Here is an 8,029-nt window from a genome sequence, read left to right as displayed (position 1 = left end):
GCTGTAGGACAATGGCATCCCTTGATCTTTTTATGTCCCTTGTAACTGCTGAATGCATTAGTAGATGTACAATGAACACTCCTTCCACCTGTCCCCAGTCCCACAATTTGGATGGGGTATTCCTGATGGTGGGTTGAGTGGGGGTGTTTGTGGGATGTACTGCATCACTGCTGTACATGAAGCCAGAAAGGGGGAAATGCAAGACAGTGACAGGAGACGCATGATCCCTATGCAAATGTCCCCATGCAACATTTGACAAGACTGAGACCTCAGTCAATCAACCCTCAGTCCTGGACTCGCCAGACTAACAGGAACAGGGAATGCAGAGATGGCACCCTGCCTCTTTACTGAACATCAGTCCCCCTATGTGTATACTTGGGATTGTTAACATTTTCCCACTGTGGAAAAATGCCCTGAGATCTACAAAGAGACTCTAAGCGCTGAGTATTATCTCTGGGTGTTGTATCAATGCCCATTGCCATAATATCTGGCCACCAACATGTACAATCAATGCCAAACATTAACATGGTCCAAAAGTAAATTTGGAAGGCGTATATGACCGCTCGTCAACGTGCTGTTTACAGACTCCAACCGTTGTCCTTTGTCTACTCCGTGTCTGTAAGTTTGTCAGTCTTTTGAGGCAGGTAACTCTCCGTGGGGGCATCCAGCAATGCATGTTTAGTGATGATAAGTGACAGTTCATAAATGGACCTGTCTATTCTAACACCTATATTTTTATGATGAAAAGACAAATACCTGTTTTCTTTTCAGAGTTTAATTTGTTAAGGATTAGGCTGCTGTTGGCCTGAAGTGATTATTTTTTAAAATGCTCCTACAAGCATTTGTTTGAATCCTACCAATTTTGCACCATGACAATGTCTTTGCGACTGTGAGCTTGTTGTTAGCGTGAAAGATATTTTCATTGTTTACCCAAAGGTCAGCTGTCACCCAGTTGATTAGTGTAAAAAAGCAACCGGCTTTTCATTTCCAAGACGGCTGTATATCTTTCCTGATGACCTAAGTGCAATATCTTTTGTGATCTCCACTGAGTCACTAATGGAGTGCGGGACCCATTATCACATGTGATTTATCATTATTTAGGATCCCCTGAATATGTCTCTGCAGAAGTGGCTAAACCCAGTAACTACTACCGGGGAGTTCGTTCCCTGTATCAACTGTATTTACTTGCTAGATTGCTACTGGAATTATTGCTTCCTTGGGATTTTTTTAATAGACACCTATCAGAAATTAAATTTTGGTTTGCGCTCCCCAGTGGAAGGAAAGGAGTAGGTTTGGCCCCCATCTGGGTTCCCCTGTTAGCAGCATCAAATCTGTAAGGAGCTTTGATGGGCCCTATTCCAGCCAAGTGCTACCTGGGATGGGTTAACAGCTGAAGTCAACAGCAGTCAGAGGAAGCTATTCACAGTACACAACAAATTTTATTAGCCCTGCAAACCCCAGACACTAAGCTATATATTCTTGAGCACCATCTGCTGGCACCTTGTCTATTAATGAACTATACACACACACACATATATGTGAGTGTATGTGTATATATATACATACACACGTGCAAATATATATACACACACACATGCACAAATGTATATGACAGAGATCTGCATCATAAGCTCCTTACCCTCCCCATCACCGGCTCTTGGCTCCCTCCTGTACATATATGCCAACATATGGGGAGTGTCCCATTTTGTTTCTTTCTCATGTACCCCATGCAACAAGCTGGTCGGAGACCAACCATAATTTAGCGCTTAAGAAAATGACCACTTTGAACAGTCTTAGTGTGACTTTTTCCAGAAAACAATTATACCTTGCTTGCCATGTCTTTGCAATAAGCTAAAAATACAGACCTTGCACAGCTTTTGGAAGGGTCTGGAGAGTACTTGGAGGTGTGCAATACCAAGAAAATGTTTTTAGTATTAGATTCCAGAAATGACTGAGCCAACCAACATTTCAGTTTTCACAAATATGCTTATACTACTGCTGTTTACCAAAAGACATGACGTACACTCCATTCCTTGTCATATCAGATTTCTGTATACTTTCTTCCTTACTGGCTTTGACTCTATGACTACCCAAATTTCTCACCATTTGCACAAGCAGTTCAGTTCCCTGGTGGTGGCAACAATAGAAGTGTCAATCTACACAGGTTCTGAACAGCGGATAACATTTTACATGCTCCTTTGTCTGCATCTGCTCAAAAAAAGGTCTGACATGATGGAAATGCTATGCTCACTCCTGCCCCTGTTGGTAGTGGAGTTGAGGTGCTGAGTAACAATATATTTGACTTAAAAAAAATCCTCATATAGGGCAAGGTCTGTAAGAATAAAGGTACCAGCTGCTTAACAGCACCAGTACCAGTATATTGGGTTGAATAATTCATTTTCAGCATGAGATTTTGAAGGGAGTGAGTTTCTTTTATAAACAGTATTTTGTGGAATTTTGGAGGGTTTTGTCAAAAGTTAGGGTTTTTTTGTTTTTCTTTTTCCTGGATTTGTCTGAAACTGGGATTTTCAGTTTTTGATGTCTGCCCTTGCACCTAGCTCCCTCAAAAACCAGAACAGACAAGAAGCTTCTGACAAAACTGCAATGATTTTGCATGCTGTTGCTTTTGGTCTAATAATGGTCAATTAATGTTTTTTGATGAGTTCTAAGCAGTAGTGCAACGAAGGCAGAACCATCGGGGAAGCAGCCCTGGGGGCTGACTTGGGGGTAGCAGAAAAATAACAGCTGTTGCTGTGGCCACGCCAGAAGCACTGGCAGCTGGAAGTTGCCACTTCTCTGAGCACTCACCTGCTCTGTTATGCCTCTAATTCTAATACAAGATAAGAAATAAATAAAGCTTGTCTGGGATGAAACTCCAGAAGGTATATGTTAGGGAGGCAATGTCAATCTGCCAAGTTGGAATTTGTCTGGGACATCAGTTGACATCCCATACCAATGCAAAGATGGCAAGGGCTTCCATGCCTTTCAGAAGGGGAAGACTGAACTTTGCTTTTTATGTTAAATCTAAAAGACAGTACCCCTTGCGGCCCTGCATCCTCCATGACACCATCACTCAGTGTTGCTTTAGATCTGACTAAGAAGTATGAATACCTCCTAGTGAATCATCAGTGCTACATTTTGAATGACAAACCATGACCTACAGCATCTAAGTTTTCTTGGGAAGATATGCAGATCTAGTGCAGCCTAGCTTATGGGAGCTGATGAATCAACTCAGGAGGATGAATATCTCCTAGCGAATTGTCAGGGCCACATTTTGCAGTACAAGCTGTGACCTACAGCATCTATGTTTTCTTATATCCAGATCTAGTGCAGCCTAGCAGAACCAAACTAGGCTGCACTAGATCTGGATATCTCCCAAGAAAACTTAGATGCTGTAGGTCACAGTTTGTACTGCAAAATGTGGCCCTGACAATTCACTAGGAGATATTCATCCTCTTGAGTTGATGAAACCACAGCCCAGCATGGTATGTCTGCCGACATAAAAAACCATACACTAATCCTGATCAACATCCGTCCTGTTAGAGCAGTAGCGTGGTGGCATGCAGCTCCACTATCATGTACAGTCCTTCTTAGATATGCAGGGTACTCTTATTCAGAATAAGATTGTCCCCACATAGAGTAAATCAGGGAGAGGAATAGCTCTATATGTAATCAAGCTATAACTAACCTACTTTAATTTCTTGACACACCTGGTAATTACTGGTACACATTTGAGTCAGATGACTGCTAACCTTATTAAGGGAAAATCCCTACATGACAGATTGATGCTGCAATATTCCAGAAGGCAAGTTAAGATTTACTGTAGAGAGTGGGATGAACAGAGATTCTAGCTTAGCTGTTTAATATTTCTCCCACCCACTGAAGCCACAACTCTAAATATATTTTAATGAATGGAGGAGATCAGTTGTTTTCTTTATATGCTAATATTTGCCTACATCATTCTATATGAGTAACCTATTACTTCAATGACTAATGGCAAGCTGATGGAGTACAAAAAGCCACGTAAACATTTTAAAAAATGAAATACAAGGCCACATCCTCAAGTTGTGGAAATGGGCATAGATCTACTAACATGAATTTACAGCACCTGGGGATGATGGTCCAAGAGGCCTTTCAATCTGGAACTCTTCTGATAATTTGCTTGTGTTTAGTCAAATGGGCTGCTTACAGATGTGGAAAAAAATTGGTGCTTTATTTTAGACTTGGCATGCTCCTGCACCAAGCCCTGCACATGCCCAGCTTTCCCAACATCTTTCCCAGTTGCACCCAGCTTTTCCACCATCTGTAGAGATCAGGTGCTTTGGTGGGGCTTTTTGGGTGCTCTTATTTAATAGCTGTTTGACTCAGCTTTAGCTAAAAACACCAAAAAACTCCGCTGAAGTGCCCAATCTATACAGACACTGCAGAGCTGGGTCAAATTAACTACATCTGTCAGCACCCATATATATTAAGTCACTGTATTGGTATTAAAAGATACTGGTTGATTTGTGGAATCCCTTTCCAGTATCTTTTTAATGCCATTATCCACTGAATGGCACATAGGAAAATAGAGATGCACAATTTATTTTTGTTGGAGATTAATATGTATTCCTAAGGAATCACAACCCCCATCTATTTTTTATCTTATAGCAATGTGAACCTGATTGTCAATGGAACAAATTGTGTGATAAGCTTAAATGTGATAACGTAATAGGCTGCAACCTTATACTGTTTAGCATCTTGCATATACACAGTAGCCCAAAATACTTCAGACAAATAATACAAGGTAGTAGATAGCATATGCCATACATCAGACTAAACAGTGCTGTTATAGATCCAAAGTAAGTTGACCAAAGTTTGTTAGCAAAGGAGGAGAGAGAAACGGAGGTGGTAGAGGTGAGAGGTGATAGAGTTAGGGGTGGTAAAGGTGATAGATATAGCTTGGAGAAAATGTGAAGAGTTGGAGCTGTTTTAGATACCAAGATATGCAGTAGAGAAGGCTCTGGCCCTCTTATGAGATTGTGGGTAGAGATTAATAAGAAGTATAGGCTAGATGAGTGGAACAAGTGAGACAGTAAAGATCTTTGACAAAAGGTTGAGTAAGTCTGTGAAGATTTCTTCCCAAAAGGAGGGTAATTTTGAGCTAGCTGGGAATAAGGAGTGCTGGAGTCTGGACAACAGTGAATTGAAGCTCAGGCCTATCTGTCTTAAACCATGTCCATCACTAGTAAGTATCTGATTCCTACATCTACTAAACATGGCATTTCCCTATGTCTGGGTTCACCATGTGTTGGTGGCTCTACTGTCCATCTTAAATGTATTTAATTTGAAACAAAGGTGTAACTGAAAAAGTAGTCATGGCACACTGTGGTATTTCATGTGGGAAGACATTATGGTTGTAGAGGAACAAAGACCACACTCTGTAAATGCTCGTGTGGTTTTAGTGGGAAAGGAAGGTCACTCACTAAACGGAGATGCGCGCTTTTTTCATTCCTGTGGCCTATTGGCACAACTACAGCACAATGAGCAGCCATGGTTCTGGGAGTGGGGGTGAAAGATCTCTTCCATATTTTTTGTTTCTTTCCATGTGAAAAAAGTCAAAGAATAGCTTTTGAAAAACACAAGAAGACTGCATTTTTGCTGAAAATGAGTGGGTGGGGTCAGCTGTCATGTACTACTAAAAATTGTTCTAACGCAATCAGCCCTCTCTGAAACCAGTCCTGCTCCCGCTGGAGTCAGTTTTACCAGTGCCCTCAGTAGGAGGTAAATCTGGCCTCAAAACATTTTTCTGAAGATTTGGAGTGGGCAAAGTGAGGCAGGAGGATGATCGTACTGGTACTGTATCCCACCGTTACGAGAATAGTGCTCACGACATTCCAGAAACGAGAATGTTTAATACGGAGGTGGCATGGTTCAGACAATCATGCAACTGAATATGAGGATGCTCATTCAAACTAGCTTAGATCACCATGATCTAACTGCTGAAAGACCGTTTTAGACTGGACATAAGGAAAAACTTCTTTACCACCCAAGTCTCCAGAGTCTGGAATAAACTCCTCCCAGAAGTGGTGCAAGCACATACTCTGGATACCTTTAAGAAATGTCTGGATGCTTATCTTGCTGGAGTGATCTGACACCAGCTGACTTCCTGCCCTTGGAGCAGGGGGCTGGATCCGATGATCTCACGAGATCCCTTCCAGCCCTAATGTCTATAAAATCTATGAAAGCTATGATGTGCAGAACTGGGACTGGCACCTGGTAAGGACAAACTTTCTCATGATTCTAGGGTTGGTCTGCAGTTATTAAGCAGCTTCTTTCTCAAATCCATCATCAGCTTGATGCGGGGCAGGGAGCTCTGATAATGGGGTCTAAGGGGTGACAACTCCTTCCCCCTCCATTTCTCAGCAGCTGTGAGAGGTCATGTAATAAGGGAATAGAGCTCCTCTTCCATCACTGTTATGTCCTCTGTACCTGATGTGGTAGGTGAAAGAGCCAGATCTAGAAGATTTACACTGGCTGAAAACTTTCCAAAGGCTGAATTCTTAAATTGCTTGTTGAGGCCAGATTTTGGCTCCTGTGTGCTGGAAGAAAGAAATCCTGTAACCTATGTGTAGTAGATTGTGGAAGGATGGCCCAGTTATTCTGATCCTAGGATAGCACTCAAGAGGCATATGTTCAGTTCCATGCCCTGTGCTATTGTGAGACTATTGTGTGTACTTTTTGTGCTTCTACTTCCCTACTGCAAAGCAGGTATAAGAGTGCTTCCCTACCCCACAGAGGTGTTGTGAAGAAAAATACATTTAAAGAGTATAAGATGCCCATATCCTACAACAATGAGACTCATACAATAGCTGGATGTTTCCTGCAATTACCAAGGTGTAGAATATGTAACTGTGAGGTACACACCTTTTATATTGGAAATTCACTATTCATTGAGTTGAGCAGTTCAGGCGATGAAAGTTCAGATAATATTCTAGGCCAGTCCCATTGCATACGTTAGGTGTCAAATATTATATAAAAATCTAAGACCTGAAAAAAGTCTTGCATATACATTTGTTTCCCATACATTAGGAACAGATCTGAAGAAGCAGGCCTCTATTTTAGCTCATTTAGATCGGGGGTACTAAACCCCTGGCCTGCAGGCCAGATCTAGCCTATGGAACTATGTTGTCCAACCACTGGAGCCAGAGTTGACCCTAGGGGGGTGTGGGGCCTGGGGCAAATCAGCCTGTGCAGGGCCTTCTTAGCACTGTGTGGGGCCGTGGTATCCCCACAAAGTGGGGGGATCACTGTGCTTCTTCTACAGCACAGGACTGAGCCACCAGCTCCAGGCAGGCCCCACGGGAGAGGCCGTGGCTGCTCCATCTGGCTCTGTGGGGCCCCCTGAAAGTGTGGGGCCCTGGGCAGTCATCCTGATTCACTGTACCCTAGAGACAGCTCTGCCTGGAGCTCCCTAAAGATCTGAATATGTGGCAGTAGGTGGTGGTAGTAGCATTTATTAGCTCTCCCCCTACTGCCAAAATTCTCGACCCGTGGGGAGCCCTGAAAACTGGATCTCATGGCTGGGCCAGCATGAGGGCCCAATCCAGGTGTGTGGGGCCCATCCAGCGAATGGGATTCAGTCCCTGGACCAGCTGTGTACCACTGTTCCAGCCTGTGGGGCCAAAAGGATGGGCACCACTGATTTAGATGTCTAAATATTGATTTATAGGCTCATTTGGCTACTTCAGGGATTAAAATTACATCAAGAACCAAAAGATCTATTGTGGTTAGTTTCAAAATATAGCCCTAGAGAATGTAGCTAGTTGGGAAAGGTGTTTTTTTGTAACGTGGATAATTTTGACTTTCTATTGAAAATGACCAAATTAATAATTTCCTGGCTTTCAGCTACTGGTAAACTGAATTTGTCTGAATGAAGGCTGCTGGAAGCCAATGCAAAATTACTGCATTTTCTATTTTGTATTCTGTCATTTTCTGATGAAAAACAATTTTTAGAAACATTTGACTGAAAAACCTGTTTTTTTCCTGC

Source organism: Alligator sinensis, unplaced genomic scaffold, assembly GCF_000455745.1.
Source record: "Alligator sinensis unplaced genomic scaffold, ASM45574v1 scaffold307_1, whole genome shotgun sequence".
Classification (NCBI taxonomy): domain Eukaryota; kingdom Metazoa; phylum Chordata; order Crocodylia; family Alligatoridae; genus Alligator; species Alligator sinensis.
The sequence above is the reverse complement of the archived record's forward strand: the minus strand, read 5'-3'. Positions refer to the sequence as shown.